The sequence below is a fragment of the Triturus cristatus genome, chromosome 12 (assembly GCF_964204655.1).
Source record: "Triturus cristatus chromosome 12, aTriCri1.1, whole genome shotgun sequence".
Taxonomy (NCBI): Eukaryota; Metazoa; Chordata; class Amphibia; order Caudata; family Salamandridae; genus Triturus; species Triturus cristatus.
In genome coordinates, this window is record NC_140595.1 from 36,168,338 (window position 1) to 36,186,481 (window position 18,144).

Consider the following 18,144-nt stretch of genomic DNA (forward strand, 5'->3'; position numbering starts at 1 on the left):
CAGGGCCATTGGAATAATGCGTCAGGAGAGGGTCAAATCCTACGGCAGGTTTGAGTAAATTAGGCGTCAAGAAAAGGCAAATTATGCGGCGGAATGAGGCACAATTATTGATAGCATTACTTCATTATTTTGCCCTTTTTAGGTCTCGCCTGACCCAGCGCATGCGCTGGTCTGGCGAGACTTTTTGTGAGGGCTCAAAAAAGTGCTACCACTGTAGCCTAGAGCTACAGTACATGTGCGCGGGCGAGCGCACCTCACTTTCGCGGCCGCATGGCTGCTTTGATGTTTGATCGCAATCGCGATCACTTTCTTTTTTTTTTATAATTATTTTTATTTGCATTTCCAACACAAAACATAATAAGCATGTCACAATGAATCGTCCACCACCTTCTACCCCACCACCACCCGCCGCCCACCTCCCCCAGCATAGCGCAAAACATATCAATGCATTGACATAGAAGAACCCACCATCCATGTAGGAAATTAGCTGCCTCCAAGTCCCTTCCATATGCAATAAGGCTGCCATAATAACCCTCTCTACCCCCTCAGAGCCCCCCCATCCAGGCCATAATAACGTTGCCATTTCCCCCACACTCTGGAAAATTTCTTCGGGCAGCCCCTTGCTTTGTAAGTAACTCTTTCAGCCGCCATATATATGTCCATCCCCCTCCTCCATTCGTCAAGCTTCGGGGGGTTCGGGGCTCCCCATTCCCGTGCCACATCCCTCTTGGCCACCACTAATGCTAACGTCAGAAAGATGAGATGGGGTCGAGTCAGATCTATATCGTTTATTATCCCCAGTAAAAATAATTTGGGCTCCAGGGGTAGGGACACTTCAAGTTTTTCCCCGAGTTCTCTCATTATCCTGGCCCAGTAACTATGGAGGACCCCACACTCCCAGATGGTGTGGTAAAAGTTGCCCTCGGCATGTCCACACCGCAAACAGCTAGGGTCGATGGCCCGCCCAATCCGGTGTAGCCGGAGTCGATCATAGTAGACTCTGTGGAGGATTTTGAATTGGATGAGTCGGAGTCGAGATTTTATTGCCACTTCCCTAGGGTGCATCAGGGCAGTTTCCCAATCAAGCGTGTCCATCTCCCCTAGATTCGATTCCCACACACTCTTCAGTTTTACCAGTCCGTCCGGCATGTTGTTAAGTAGGGTTTTATAAGTCAAGGAAACTAGCCTGGCCTGAACCTGGTCCTGTAGTAGGCGGCCTTCCAGCGGAGCATATTCCGGCAAGGGGTCCGACAGCGCCTCTTCTGCGTGGCGTATTTGCGCATACTTTAGGAACTGAGAGGAGTGCAAGCCGTACTCTGCCCTTAATTCCTGGAACGACTTCAAGGCTCCCCGGCGCTGGAGGTCACCCAACACGGAAATGCCAATATCATCCCACCGTCGGAAACCTTTCAGCTTATGTAATTCCCGTAACCATGCACACCTCCAGATTGGGGTTTGTCTCGACGGTTTGTGCCGCCATCCAGTTCGTCTTGTCGCCCTGTCCCAGAGCTCTACCGTCACCCTTGTTGCCGATAATAGTGCTGCCTTCCCCTTCCCTCCATATATATAGTGCAGGCATGTACGACGGTCTAATTTCACCCTTTCCAATCTATACGTGGGGTGATCCACCGGGGCATGTAACCAGGCATTTATTGGTGCAAGATGTTCCGCCCAGTTGTATGCCTCCACGTTGGGGAGCGAAATCCCTCCATTATACTGGTTTCTCTGTAGGGTCTCCAGCGCTATCCTAGGCTGTTTCCCCAACCAAAGCAGCTCTCTTAGGCCCTCATTTATTTCTTGAAACACCTGACGCGGGAGGAGGAAATACTCGTTTTGTAGTGCATAGAGGAACCACGGTAAAGTGATCATTTTATACATCGCCGCCCGCCCTAGCATTGTGAGTGGGAGGGTCTTCCATCTGCACGCATCCTCCTTAAAGTTCAGTAGAACCCGTTGGATGTTTTTCGTATACGAGACAGAACTACTACTTGTTATGTAAATTCCTAAATATACAAACCCTTCAGTTGTCACCCGTAATGCCTCGGGTATAGCCCTCCCCAGGTCTCCCTCCCCGTGATTGTACAGGACCGATTTATGCCAATTTATAGTATAGCCTGAGCGCAACCCATAGTGGTCCAGCAGAGAAAACATGCGCGGTATCGAGACCTCTGGAGATGTAACATACAGCAGGATGTCATCCGCGTACAGCGAGATCTTCTCTTCATATCCCTCACCTTGGTGAATTTTAAAACCAGCTATCTGACTATCCTGCCGTATTTCACATGCCAGCACTTCTATGGTGAGGGCGAATAGTAGCGGAGAGAGGGGACATCCCTGACGGGTCCCTCTTCGTATGCGGAAGTCCTTCGAAAGGAAACCATTAACTTTAACCCTCGCTCGTGGGTCCGTGTAAAGAAGCGTAATCCACTTCCTAAACTTCGGACCAAATCCAAACTTTATCAGCACGCTATCTAGGAAGGGCCAATGCACCGCGTCAAACACTTTTTCAGCGTCTAGGGAGAGAAACACATGGGGCTCTTCACGCGCACACACCTCCATCAACCAGTTGTGTGTCCTCCGCAGGTTGTGTCTAGTCGCCCTATCTGGCAAGAAACCAGTTTGATCTAAATGAATCAGGCCTGAAATCACTTTTCGAAGTCGGAGGGCCAGGATCGTCGCTAAGAGTTTCACCTCTACATTCAATAGCGATATAGGACGGTATGATGAGCACACCTCCGACGGTTTGCCCTGCTTATAGATAGGTACTATCGTAGCCATGCGGAGATCTGGCGGGAGCATCCCTTCCTCCAACGCCCCGTTGAATAGCGCCAATATATGCGGGGCGAGGATATCCGCCGTTCTTTTAAAGAATTCCGCTGGGAACCCGTTAGGGCCAGGAGATTTCCCCGGGCGCAGCTTAGCAATCGCTTCCCGCACCTCTGCTGCAGTAATCTCTACCTCCAGGCTCTCTCGCTCCTCCACGGCTAGACTGGGGGTCTCAACCTCCTCTAAATATTGACTGATCTCGGCCGTCGTGCCCCGGTCTCTAGCCCCATAAAATTCCTCGTAATAATCTGCAAATGTCTGCGCTATCTGAGCGTCGGTTCTACTAGGCCGGCCATCTGCACCCATCACCTGATCAACCCACCTCGCCTCCTCTTCTCTGCGACTCAGCCATGCCAGCAGTTTCCCCGATTTATCCCCCACGTCGTATAATCTATGCTGAGTTGCCAGTGCCTGCGTCCTGGCCTCGTTACACAATCGCGATCACTTTTGCGGCCGCGATTTTCTCCGTGAGCCAGTTTTTTTTTTCCTTTTTATTACTTCTATGTGGTAATGGTGGCACCGTGCGCTGTCATTACTACAGAGCAGTAATAAACAGAAACAAGCATTGACATAGCCAATAGGTCTCGCTTTTGGGACCTTATAAGTATTTAGTTATGCAACTGTTGCATGGCTAAACACTTATAAGGTTCCAAAAGCGAGACCTATTGGCTATGCCAATGCTTGTTACAGTTGCTAACACTGTCTGGGCATTGGGTGCACCTCATTAGTACCAGTTTACCACCCAAATACAGCAATAGGCAACAGAAAGGTAACGTGTAAAAACTTTGCAAAGGTCCCTCCACTGCACAACAACATGTGTCGCTGGGTTTTTACGGATTATGCGGCAAATCTATATTTATGAGAGATTTCCACAGCTGCACAATTGTATAATTCCAGTGGCCCTGAAGATAAGTCATGTGATGGCCAATGACCTTCAGGCATACCGACTTTATATGTCAACCCGTTTTTGCACACATCATGTGGTTTACCCTTCTTTACGTCTCACCTACTAGACAGCACATGCACTGTCTGTTTTGAAACATATTGTGTCCTTACCAAGAAGACAGAGAGGCTTGTAGTCCACCCATTGCTTAACATTGTTTGGATTTCCTGTCACTGTCATGTGCCTCTTTTTTATTTGTGTTCCAATTTGTCAATCTTGTGTTTGTCCCTCCCATGGAGCATAGACTCTTTACCATCTGTTTTGATTGGGTGGCTTCTATCCTTCCACTGCTTGCTTCTCCAGCACTAGGTTTTGTTTTTCTTTTTGGGCAAGCACTCCAGGGAGTGTGTATGTTTTGCAGTTGTCTCCCTCATGTACTTCTCTTTCACTGCACTCTGTATTGATCTCTGTTGTCTGTGTGCTATCCTCTGGCCACCCCCTACATGGTGCTCGGCCTCGTATACTTCCCTATGTTGCTTTCTCACTCGTGTCATTCTCCCCCACCAGCTCCACAATGCTCTCTTTCTCTGTCATCCGCTTTCCCTTCACCTGCACCCTCCATGTGGCTATATCCACTGCACTCCTGTGTTGCTTCTACCCCCACCCAAGCCCCGTATTGCTTCTGCCCTCGTTGCTTCCTCCTCCTCAACCAAGGTGTTGCTTTCACTCCCCGTTGTTTTGCTCGATCCATCTTTAAAAAAAAAACCTACGTTTTTGTGCATTTGTTTTTTCTTTAGTTACCAATCCAGCCCAGCTCAGCTCAGATACAAAGAAAAAAAAAGTGGTTGCCTAATTTTGTAGGTGCATGGATAAGTGGTACACAGTCTTTCAAAATTAATTTTTTTAGCCATGCTGCACAGCTTTAGGGATACTGTGAAGCATGACAAAAAAATAATTGGCAAAGCCGACGGATCCCTAAGGTGCAACCTATTGGTTTTGCCAATGCTTGTTTTTCTGTATTATTGTTCAGCTGTGAGTGTCAACCATATTTCAATTTACTTAGCATTTTTACTTCTACTCCAGTTGAAAATCTGTCCTCTAAATTCACAACTCACTATGAAAAATAAGCTGGAATTTTAATCTCAAATTTACATATTCACCTACTCAAATATATTACTACCAAGCTTCGGTGGTGTATGTGGGTGTTCCTAAATGTATACCATTTTCTTTTTTATCTTTACGTACATTCCGAATCTTCGTTTTCTCTAAGATACAAAAGTTCTTTTTTCGATAATCTCTTAAATGCATTTATGATTCAAACTACTTACCACTATACTATCCCGACTGCAAAGGGTCTGAAATGTGAATCCTTCTGAGGTCCCCAGATCTAGTGACAGTATTCACGGCGTAGCCTCCTGCATTGGATGTCCACATGACACCTCCAGAAATATATACCTTGATATAAATTAAATGGATGCACTACTCTGGGTGAGACTTGCGGAACTGGAGGCACTCATCCAGATGAGGACCTCAAAAGTAACTGTAACACTTCAAATGAGGTCTCCAGAACTCCCAAAATATTCCCGGTGAGGCCTCTGGAACTGGACACCTGGATACCGGTGAGGCTTTCTAGAACTGAACAACGAAACGAACAGTGGTAGGGAAAATCTGCGCAGGGAAGTGGAAGCCTTAAATTAGAGTAAATATCCTACTTATAGCTACTGCTCCAAGGTTAACCATACAACGACCACCTCGCGTCGTAATTTATGGGCAATGCCCACCTAGTATAATTAGAATAAAGGTAAACCGAGCAAACAGCTCAAAAGTCAAAGCATCAAATAAAGTCCAAGTGTCAGTTCTGTGTTTTATTCTTCTTTGAATTCGTGCTTCTCGGATATTTGTAGGTACACGCCGATAATCGCGCTACAAGGTTCTGATTGCGGATCTCTGTTATGCAGCTTTAAGGATATGAGGTTATTACTTATGATCTGACATTTCAAGGATAGAAGTTTGGACTTTCGACTTGACTTTACAGATGGAAGGAATGTGCATTACTTGTTTAGGATTATAGAGGAACCTCTTGATCCTACTTCCAATTAGATTTTGCAGAATTGCGCTGATGAAGTCCATGGCTAACAGCCTTTTGGACGAAACACGTGTTGGCTTGGCTTGAAGGCATTTATTTGAAGAAACTGTATTGGAACAAGAGACAAATATCTGAGAAGCACGAATGAAAAGAAGAATAAAACACAGAACTGACACTTGGACTTTATTTGATGCTTTGACTTTTGAGCTGTTTGCTCGGTTTAACTTTATTCTAATTATGCTTTCTAGAACTGGGCACAACAGTCCAGATAAAGCTTCCAGAAATAGACAAACATTCTAGGAGAGGTATTCTGAAGTGGGCACAATCCCCAAGATGAAGCTTCCAGAAATAGACACCTGGCTCCAGATTGGGTATTCTGAAGTGGGCACAGTACTCAAGATGAAGCTTCCAGAAGCGAATACAAGGATCCAGATTAGGCCTCCCGGAGTGGATGCACTATCCGAGATGAAGATTCCAGAAATGGACACAAGACTACAGACAAAGCCTCCGTCACTGGACCTAACACTCAAGATGAACCTTTCAGAAATGGACACACGTCTCCAGATGATTCCGTCAGAAGTGGGAAAAATGCCCTACATGGAGGTTCCAGATATGGATACAGTATTCGAAGCCTCCAGGATTCGGTACAGAGTCCAGAAAACCCCAGATATGAATACAGTTCCCCATACCTCCAGAATTCAAGACAGAATCCAGAAAAGCCATAGATAAAGTATATAGTACTCCAGGCCTCCCGAATTCGGCACAGAATCTAGAAAAGTCCCAGATATGGGTACAGTACTCCAGGCCTTCAGGATGCGGCACAGAGTCCAGAAACCCCCAGATATGGATACAGTACCCCATACCTCCAGAATTCAAGACAGAAATCCCAAAAAGCAGCAGATATGTAAACAGTACTCGAGGCCTCCAGAATTCGGCACAGAATCCATAAAAAGCCTCAAATATGGGTACAAATTTATGTAGTACACAGCAAATAATTCTGCATTACTTGGAAACCGAAAGGCGCACCCTAACAACATGCACAGAAAACAGTGGATACTTGGAGTCACACACTGTGAGTTTGTTAGACAACTGGCATCTATAACTTGAACATTAGCCAGCCAATCAGGCGCTCCATCCGGCACTAGATGTGCCTTCTCTAAAATGCCATTGTGTACTTATTTAAAGAGCATCGGGACACGCAGTGCTCGGTCCCTCTCAGGTGGCCATATATAGTAAGAACGCTTTCAGACCCTTTTGTTCGTGCATCTTGCAAACATGCAGTGCAGCCACAGGGCGGCCATGTTGACCGGGTTCAAAAAGTGACTAGGACTTTTGCCAGCTCCATTGACGGAAGATGACCACGGCACCTCGGACGCCCCAACTCATGGGACCCATGAAAATTCCCGGGGACAATGGTCGCCCCATGATCCAGGACCAAGGATAAGTCACTCATTTATTAATTCCTTATAGCGCCAACCAGTCAGTGCGCGACACCCATGCTGCCCTCTCATGAACCACAAAGACAGAGAACAAGTCCTAGGAAATGGGGGGGAGGCAGGGCTTTAAGTGGGCCGGGTCTCACCGGGTCTGAGCACCGGCAGCTTTTTGAAGGGGGCCTCGAAACGGGTCTCTATCGGGCTCTGTTTTGTGCCCTGGCACAGGCGGTCCGTTCTTTTCCGGACTGCAGTGACAGCGGGCACATCGATGTGGCGTGCTCACACTGCTCACTTCTTACTAGTGGAGAAGTTACGGTATGACATCATGCCACGTGAGTGTTGAGGGGGAAGGAAAATCCTTTAAAGAGAGTCATTTTCTCTCTGGATTTCTTTTCTCTTTTTGAATCTCAGGAGCAGCAACATTGTCTTGGTATCACCAGGGCTTTAAGTGGCAGTTATTTCCATATTATATACAAGCCATAGCTGATGCTTATTTATCTTATGCAACTAACAACCACTGACAAAGCCAATAGCCCTGACTTGTTATAGGGATGATGTTACTTGTTGTATCATATATCTGGATGCAATGATAGACACAGCATAATGCAAGTCGGCCGGCACACTATGCTAAGCACAGATTTTTTGCTTATGTGTTTTAAGCCACGCCCTTAATTACGTTGGCCACGCCCCTTTGAGAGACCCCTAGTTTTTTCATGCCATTTAAAGCCCTGGGTGGAGGATTAATTAAAAGTCAATGATGTCACTTTATCCCAGGAATGGTCCTCACAACTTCATCTGCACTCACAGTCGAGCTTTACATTTCCAATGTATATTATGTGAGAAGCGCAATGTATGCCTTCATCAATAAACCACACATTTGCATGCATTCACCTGCCACCGCAAGGCAAGGAACGTTTGCGGCAATATATGAGCCTACGTTTGGAAATAATGCATGCACCTATACATTTTCAATCAATCAAACCTACCGTTCAATTAAACATAAACCAAGGAGTGCAGATTTTGAATTAAAAACGATGCAATTCTATTTATTGTCCTTTATATTTAACCCTCAAGTTAAAAGCACTGAAGGTGTCTGAGGCCAAAGGCACCTATCTGAGGTCCATTATAGAAAGTGTGCTCGCGAGAAGAGTGAACGTTCACATGCGGGGGTCTCAGAGGCTAGTGATGATGGTGTATGTATTTAATAGTGCTCTGAAGTGGCCACCAGCTGAGTGGGCGCTATATATAAACTAGGCCTGGGCGTAGTTCGCGAAGTAGCACTTCGCGAAGCTACGCAAAGTGAAGTTCGCACTACGCGAGCTACGCGTAGCACTTCGCGAACTGCGTAGTACCTTGTTCGCACTGTGCCAGATGTCGTTTTCAATGATTGCACAGTGCGGACAAGCAACCGGCACTGTGCAATCATTGAAAATGGCATCTTGCACAGTGCGAGCTGTAGTTTTCTGCTGCTCGAGTAGATTTTTACTCAAGCTTCAGCTTTCTCAACGCGAACTGGTAGTTTCTCATCGCGAGCGGTCGCGAGCATACGCGACCACACGCAATGAGAAACCTGACCTCCTCGCGTTGGGAATCTCGCCGGGAGGTTTATTTTCCATGCTCGCGATCGCCAACTTGAAGTTGCTGATCGCGAACAAGGAAAAAGTCTCGCCGGGATGTCATTTTGCTTGCTCGCGGTCGCCAACTTGACGTTGAGGACCGCGAGCAAGCAAAAAATGACCGCAGCACTACGCAACACTACGCTACGCGTGTTCGCACTGTGCTACGTGCAGTTCGCGTAGTGCGAAGTAGCACGAACTTCGCAAACTACGCGAGCGTAGCGTAGTGCTTCGCCCAGGCTTAATATAAACAACAATAAACTAGATATTCCCAAAAATGCAAATGTTGAAATAATATTAAAAACGTATTTTAATTCCTTCCCAAGTTTTGGAGTAGATTCTAATCGTGGCCCTTTCATGGATTCAGCCAGGGGGAGGCGGTGTTGCTGTTTTATGAGACGCTTTCCTCCTTCTCCCTCAGTCATACCACCCAGATTTTCATTACCACTGTGAGGGTCCATAGGTTGGATCTTAATCCTGACCGTTTTCTGCCCTAAAATGCGCCACCCAAGGTTAGAGGAACTCTAGGATCAGAAGAGAAAACAAAAAAATACTGTAGGGCACACATTTGCTTATTACCCTACTCAGCCCTCACAGTTCCTGGCCCTTCCCCATCACGTGCCTTAGGCGAGGCCTTTGCTGATATTCCCTTAGTAGTTACAGCCAGGGCTTTAAGTGGGATGAAAAAACTGGGGGGAGGGGGTCTCTCAAAGGGGCGTGGACAATGTAATTAAGGGTGTGGCTTACAAACACCTAAGCTAAAAATCTATGGTTAGCATAGTGTGCCGCCCGACTTGTATTTTGCTGTTTTGGTCGTTGCATCCAGATATATGATACAACAAGTAACATTATACCTACAACAAGTCAGGACTATTGGCTTTGTCAATGGTTGTCAGTTGCATATGATAAATAAGCAGCAACTGTGGCCTGTATAGGATATTGAAAAAGCTTCCACTTAAAGCCCTGGTGACACCACAACGATGTTGCTGCTCCTGAGTTTCAAAAAGAGAAAGGAAAGCCAGAGGAAAAATAACTTTCTTTTAAGGATTTTCCTTCCCATACACCGCTCACCTGGCATGATGCCAGGCAGCAACTTGCCCACTAGTGAGAAGTGAGCAGTGTGAGCACACGCACAGGTGGCTGTGCTTGCTGTCACTGCACGGACCGCCTGTGCCAGGGCACAAAACAGAGCCCAAGAGAAACCCGTTTCGAGGCCCCCTTTAAAAAACTGCCGGTGCTCAGTACCGGTAAGACCCGGCCCACTAAAAGCCCTGGTTACAGCGTCACTTCCTTGGCGTTCCTGACCCCGGAGTCCCATCAGATTTCCATAAGATCTTTTTCTGGAGGTTCTCGCGCTCTTTGTGGAAGTAAACCACGAGCCACTCGGCCACAGTTGCATCTACATAGGTTTGATTTATGTAGTGCCTAGAAACCTTTCCCACCATGCACGGTTTCCATGAGAAAACTAACAGAGGGAGATGAGAAAGCGGGGGTCTTTACACCATGCCACTGTCTCGAGAGAAATTGACTGAGTTCCCAGGAAGGAAGTGACGCAGTTTCAGTCTTTAAAATGATTCCTGCAGGAGACAGCCGAAGTAACTCTTCCAAAAATAAACAGAGGCAAAACCGAGCGTCCATCTGCAGCGCGCGCTCACCCTTCTCTGCAGAGTCCTGGCCCCAGGGAGGGGAAAGTTCCCCCTCCCTGAAGTCCAGAATGGTACAAACTCCGAAAACTCTTTTTCCACAGCTCCTTCGGCCTCGAGAGCTGGACAGAAATGACATTATATGACGGGGGCTCTTCAGAGCTACGCTTTGGGCTAACAGTACCTCAGCAGAATGGTTTAATATCGCCTTCTTAGAAGTTTCCCATTCCAGGGGGAGCTGCTCCCTGCAATAAAATGTTTTTAAAATGGTGCCAAACAAGTCATTATACATGCCCTGTTGCCAAATAGAATGTCGGAAATTCAATTCGTTTTGGACGCATTTCTGAAGAGAAACTCGTTAAATAAATCAATATTTCCAGGTCAGGAGCACTCTTTTTCCGCAGCAGTAAATCATGTATGTGCCTAAGAGAGGGTTTGTGCCGGTGGCTGGGCGCTCCTTTCAGGGTTGTATGGGCTGAGGGGCCTCTGCTAAGGACGCAGACTCATGCTGTCTCTTAATGTCTAACCCTACCAGCCCCCCACACCCTCCCCCCGGGAATCCAGCTGCAACATCACCTTCTAAAACTCCAGATGCCAAAGGCTTGGTGCTGTATGACATTGTGACTTGCACAGGTGTCAACAGATGTATAATTTACCCACAAACTGCAGTTCCTTTTTCATGTATGAATCCCCACAATGTATCAATTCAATGTGTAAATGCGGACACTGAAATATAAGGATCGCAGGGTTGTGAATGTACAACTCATGAAGTAATAATATGCAGAAGGTTGACGGGTGGTGGGTAGGGTTCGTTGTTGTGGTGTTGTGCTGCAGAGTGGCTTTATTGTTTTTTTGAGTTGTGGTGTTGTGTTCTTCTCTTTCGCTTTATTGTTATGATCTTGTATGCTTTTGTGCTATGCCGTTGTGTTATGGGTGTTGTTGTACTGTGGTGTCTTAGCAAATTGGTTCACGTTTTGTTGTGCTGAGCTTTCGTATAGTTTTTAATGTTATTTTGTAGCTGGGTTGCTTGTTCTATGTTGTCACGTTTTAAGTATGGCTGCTCTATGGGTGGTACACAGTGGCTTACAAACACTACAAATAAATAAATCATAAAATTGTGTTGTTGTATGGTTCTTGACATGTTGTGTTTCTGTGCTGTTGTAATGTTATGTGATGTGATGGGTTGCGGCGTGCAATTTTGTTGTCTGTATTTTGTGTCCTTGTGGTCTTGCTATGTTGTTTTCTATTCTTGTTGACGTGTTATACCATGGTGTAATGTGTGTGTTTTTTATGTATTGATGTGGTGGTGTGCTATTTTGCTATATTGTGTTAATGTGATGTTGGGTTAAGTTGTTGTTATAATGAGTTATTCGGTTGTGGTGCCGTTTGGAGTTATCTATTGGGACATGATGTTGTTGCTTTAGTCGCGTAACTCTATATTGCCCGTGTGCCCATAGTTCTTAAAAGATGTCTTTGTCCATAGTGACACAGTCACAACGATTGACAAACTTGTGAGCAACTTCACCATTCAAGGATCAGGGATTGGGCCATTGTGTGTTTTCCCTACCTGGGACCACCATGCCTTGAATGGTGCCCTGTCCAAGACTGGGTGTGGGCGGGTGCCACTGTGACCCGACTGCCCCGTGGTAGATGGTCTGTCGGCTCAAGGGTTTATGCTGCGGGAGCCGGCTCAGGATGTGCCAGTGTGTATCAACGTCTTACCCATTCCTATATAGACCAGGGTAACTGTGACTTTGGTGGGGTGGGAAGTCTGGTAATTTACATCACTCTTTTGGGAGAAACATTCGTGTTTTTGGAGGGATGAATAAATCGTCTGGGCGTCTTCCGGATTGAATCCCTCATTTGCTTCATTCAAGAATTCAGTCAAATGGATTCTAATGAACAAATCTATGCCGTTGAGGCATGAAATATACTCCAGAACTTGGTCTATCCCTGGACGCATGCTTAATCCACTTAAACTATACTCTTACTCTGTTCTGCTGGCTGCGGACCACCTGTACCCTGTGGTCTTCTCTCTAGGAGAGATGCCCACCCCTTATTCAAGCTCGATGATGCTGTTGTCATTTTTATACAAACCGGTCCTAGGAAGCTTGTTTCCGGTCCAGGGAAGGCATGGCTTGGCAGTTCGGGCTGGACTGTTCCCATGAGGCACAGGGTCAGACTGATTTGCATATGGCCATGTCTGAACTGGGGTGGCAGAGTGGGCTAAAGAACGGTGATGGATCAAACCCAGATCTGTTGACTGGGTGTGAATGTTTGATTGGTTCTGATGCTCCGTCCATCATCACCCCCTTTTGTACCGCTTTGTTCGCTATAAGTTGACAGGGTATGCTCAGACGTGAGTACCTTGCTCACTTTGTCACTGGATTCAAGCAAGCCTGGCTGAAGACGGCTGAAATGCCAGAAACCGGTCCTAGGAAGCTTGTTTCCGGTCCAGGGAAGGCATGGCTTGGCAGTTCGGGCTGGACTGTTCCCATGAGGCACAGGGTCAAGACTGATTTGCATATGGCCATGTCTGAACTGGGGTGGCAGAGTGGGCTAAAGAACGGTGATGGATCAAACCCAGATCTGTTGACTGGGTGTGAGTGTTTGATTGGTTCTGATGCTCCGTCCATCACCACCCCCTTTTGTACCGCTTTGTTCGCCATAATTTGGCAGGGTATGCTCAGACGTGAGTCCCTTGCTCACTTTGCCACTGGATTCAAGCAAGCCTGGCTGAAGACGGCTGAAATGCCAGAAACCGGTCCTAGGAAGCTTGTTTCTGGTCCAGGGAAGGCATGGCTTGGCAGTTCGGGCTGGACTGTTCCCATGAGGCACAGGGTCAGAGTGATTTGCATATGGCCATGTCTCAACTGGGGTGGCAGAGTGGGCTAAAGAACGGTGATGGATTAAACCCAGATCAATTGACTGGGGGTGAGTGCTTGCAATGTTCAACACTCCGTCCATCATTTCCTTTGGTTTTGCTTTGTTCGTCATAAGTTGGCAGGGTATGCTCAGACGTGAGTCCCTTGCTCACTTTGCCACTGGATTCAAGCAAGCCTGGCTGAAGACGGCTGAAATGCCAGAAACCGGTCCTAGGAAGCTTGTTTCCGGTCCAGGGAAGGCATGGCTTGGCAGTTCGGGCTGGACTGTTCCCATGAGGCACAGGGTCAGACTGATTTGCATATGGCCATGTCTGAACTGGGGTGGCAGAGTGGGCTAAAGAACGGTGATGGATCAAACCCAGATCTGTTGACTGGGTGTGAGTGTTTGATTGGTTCTGATGCTCCGTCCATCACCACCCCCTTTTGTACCGTCATTTTTATACATGTCGCCTCGATCACTGTAAAGCACTCTGATTCCCGCAGGGGTCATATTCGCGCTATATAATCTTTATAAATAAAATAAACAAGTATATAAAACTCCTCATCCTCTCCATTTTTGCTGCCCCACTCCTTCTTTTACATCTCTCCCTTGCCTCTCTCCATGGACGCTTTAGGGCAACCTTATGATGGTAGTAAAAGCAACGTAACATATGGTTAAAAAAATACTAATGTGCAGTCATGTTCACAACTACAAGAGCAGTTCAAAATACACTAATTGACCTGGGCTGTTTGTTGGCCATGTTTGGCGTGGGCGGTGCGCCGCTAGTTTCAGGCAATGGCCTCCTTCCAGAGCCGCAGGTTTCAGCCACGAACGCCTACGCAATGCACATTATGATGAATTATTACCGGTGGTAAGAGGGATCGACGGATAAGATCAACACTTAAAATTACTCATGAGGCAATAATGCAAGGGAAGCTACAGATGCGGATGTGATCCTGTGGGGTCACGTTGTGATTTATTTTAGTTCATTTACCTTTTAGTGAGAGGTCATCCGAGGGTACGCTTACAGGCAGCTCACTAGCGGCATGCTCTGTTCCTCATCGTACTGCTTCTCCGATTGCTTACACACTCCTGAATACCCTTATAGATCCACTGCATTATCTAATCATCAAAGTCGTTTTCGATAAGAGCGTCCTTCGATCGTGCTGGCTCAATTTTGTGGCTTTAACTGAATTTCAATGTAAGAGTTAATAGTTACTTGGAAGTAAACACAGGATGCCTATGCACACGTTATGAGGTAATACTGTGTCAATACAGAAAGTAGTGGAGAGAACAGCAGTTTAGATACAACTACAAAACAAAAGTCCAACAAGGTTATTATTTCTTGGTTTAATATGATTCCGTTGCCCAGCCAACACGTGTTTCGTCCGGGTGTAAACCCACGACTTCTTCAGGGCATCAGGCGAACAGTGAACAATAGAAAGCTCTCTCCGCCGGTTATACTTCCGTCCCGGCTGCGCGGGAAAAGTAAAAGCGTAAATATTCAGAATAGGCAATCACGGGTGAGTAACCCAAACGAATCAGGACCTGAGAGACGAGTACGTCACAGTATGTAATCGAATTCTGGTCAACGAGCCGGAAGTGATTGCAGTGAACGTTATAACGTTCACTGCAATCACTTCCGGCTCGTTGACTAACCAGAATTCGATTACATACTGTGACGTACTTGTCTCTCAGGTCCGGATTTGTTTGGGTTACTCACCCGTGATTGCCTATTCTGAATATTTACACTTTTACTTTTCCCGCGCAGCCGGGACGGAAGTATAACCGGCGGAGAGAGCTTTCTATTGTTCACTGTTCGCCTGATGCCCTGAAGAAGTCGTGGGTTTACACCCGGACGAAACACGTGTTGGCTGGGCAACGGAATCATATTAAACCAAGAAATAATAACCTTGTTGGACTTTTGTTTTGTAGTTGTATCTAAACTGCTGTTCTCTCCACTACTTTCTGTATTGACACAGTATTACCTCGTAACGTGTGCATAGCCATCCTGTGTTTTCTCAATTTTAGACTCTGGTCTACTGGGGGGGGTTTAGGGTTTGTTTTCCCCTCGTCCTATTCGCACCGTTCCAGTTCTAGCACCTTACATCTACGTACACACTGTGGGCGCCATCGCATACCGCAAAACTTAAAACCCTACGTGATTATCTCGTTACTTGGAAGTACAGTGAAATCAAAACGAAATCTGAAAGCAAAGGGTATTGTAATGCATAGACATGTACGGTGAAAGATGGACCGCTCCTGACTTACGGACATTGTAGGCAGCTGCTTTGGGGCGTTACCAAAAATGGCCACAAGAAGGCACCAGAGTGCAACGAATGACCTCAACAGCGGTCTTGTGGGTTGACTAAAAAGGCACTCGGATGCCGCAGTGTAATTTTGCCTCATGCACCTAAAATCCTTGCACTGGTACTGATGCACAAGTTATGGGGACCTCTACTTTTCACCGTTCTCTCATGTGTGAGACGGAGAATTAAACTGCAGGGATCCCGGCACACACCACGCCTCTCCTCAGCATGGTGAGAGCAGCCTTGGTTTCCCAGCTGACGTGCAATTTCACACTCCGGTACCCAACAACCACTGTTTGTTGATTTATTAAGGACATTGGGCTAAAGTGAAATTGCTTGGCTCGTCCAGAGAACAATCATTGGTCGATGTCCAACATGTTTGCGGCCCTGCTAACTTGAATCACTCTAGCATCCTCCTGAATTACATATATCCTACACCCGTTGTAGCCGGTAGAGGAAAGGTAAGACATACCCGGAGCAAAATGGTGGTCAGGTCATGATACAGGATCTGGAGACTTTTCAACAAGCACGATTCATGCTCAGATGGAGTCGTAAATGGGTAAAAAATAAACGTAACTCCATTTTAACTGGTGTTTGTCAACCCTGTTCCTCCTTTGGCAGAAATGTCTTGCATTGTCATGTTTATTTGTTAACGCTTTCATTCAGTAGGAAATTACTGGCCCAAGCAGACACTGCTTGAAACTAAAAAGAGTAGTGCACCCACAAAGTGAGTTAAATGGATACTGTAGACTACATGTACCATGATGCAGTGCTGGGAAAACTGCTGACACTTAGATATCAAACATAATGCATTTCAGGGATTACTCATGTCACATGTCAAGGGCGGTGCGACTTTTTAAACCAAACATGCTGCCAAAAGTTACTTTCAACGTGGTGCTATCAAGGAATCTTGAAATTATTTTTGGTTGTTTATGTTTTTTTGATGCTAAATGAAATTTATCAGATATCTTTCCTCTGTGAGGCCTGCAATGACAAACCCCGTGGGGAAACAGTTCTCTGTGGGATAGATAGAAGGGATGGCCTTAAAACTCGGGAACCTCACTGAAAAAACACAAGTAGAAGTCCTTGAAGGCAAAATTAGAAAGAAGGTGGGCCCCTCTATCAAGGCTCAGCTCCAAAGTTTAATATATAATACTTGTAAAAGAGAAAGGACCAGATGTGCAGACACCTTAAATGGAGAGATAAATACAGCAGAGCGCGAGTGCTTGATAGAGGTGGAAGTAAGAGACAGAAGAGAGAAAGAGAAAAGAGAAAAATTGGAGAACAAAAGTATTATTGAAACCTATTTCAATCTTAGGCACACCACATAACCACCAAATAAGTATGGAAGAGGCGATACTTCACCACACACAGACAATACCCATCCGATGTGCCAAAAATGGCCACCATCGAACACCCAACAGCACCTGGCACCCAGAACTTTCTGCATAAGGCCTGTGCACTAGCATTTGAAATGTACGGTTTTGCAGCAGAGTACTGGCAGACAGGAACTCCTGACATCCTCATACGCGCAGCGCAGCACTATGGCGGTGAAGTAGGATAAGTGGTACCTTCCCGCCACACTCCACCTGCGTGACACCAACACACAGATAGCTTAAACTAGAGTCTGTCTTTGTGCGCTCCACCCGGCACCACAGCTCTTTGCCTAGCTCTTTCTGGGGAAAAAAAGCTGCATAGATAGGAATATGGACAACAGGTCACCGAGTTTAACAAAAGAACGATAACGTTCTTCGGCACACCATCCGTACACTTAAAACACTCGAAAGATCTGAGCAGAACCAAACATTTTACCCTAATGTGACCTCTACTAACCATATGCAACCAGACTCCACCACCCACACACAGCCTGTGACATGAACAATGTAACATATGTTAGATTTTAGTTTAAGTTTTGGTTTATGTTGAATTGTTTTCCAAAATCTATTGTTTTCTTTCTAAATGTGTGTATTCTGATGCAACCAAAAGGGTGAGTGGGTTGTCAATGCCATATATATTTCCCCTAACTTTTTTTTCTTCTACTTGCATTCAGACTTTGTGGTTAACGTCAACGGGATTGTTCCTGGCTGACTTGGTAAAAATGTCACATAAATGTGTACGGAAATCCCACAGTTTAAAGATTATACCCAGCTTTGCTCATTTGTGAGCGGAAATAACCCAAAGTGAGCTTATTATGTGCACTCGGCTTAAAAAAGTGTTTTCCAGGAGCAGGTGTGACTTGGTCCCGGATATTCACAAGTAAGTCACACTTACAGATGGAGTAAGCCACATTTACTCACAGCTGACTTGATTTAAGTGCGATTGGACATAGAAATTTCACAAGTTTTATTTTTCCCCTATAACTGTTGGACATCAATTTATCAGGGTACCTTTGGAGACCACCCCCACCCCCAAAAGGTAATTGTAGTTGGAAAGTATATCAGAAACTCAACCTGGAGCGTAAAGGTAAAACATCAAAAACA

General features: G+C 46.1%; 1 protein-coding gene and 1 long non-coding RNA gene across 7 annotated transcripts in view; one reads left to right on the plus strand and one right to left on the minus strand.

Annotated features, from left to right (window-relative positions):
- PDE4C (phosphodiesterase 4C) overlaps window positions 1-18,144 on the minus strand; it is an 895,999-nt gene that overhangs the window by 246,350 nt on the left and 631,505 nt on the right. The window lies entirely within an intron of this gene.
- LOC146772335 (uncharacterized) overlaps window positions 1-18,144 on the plus strand; it is a 544,470-nt gene that overhangs the window by 65,941 nt on the left and 460,385 nt on the right. The gene's annotated exons all lie outside the window — the stretch shown is intronic.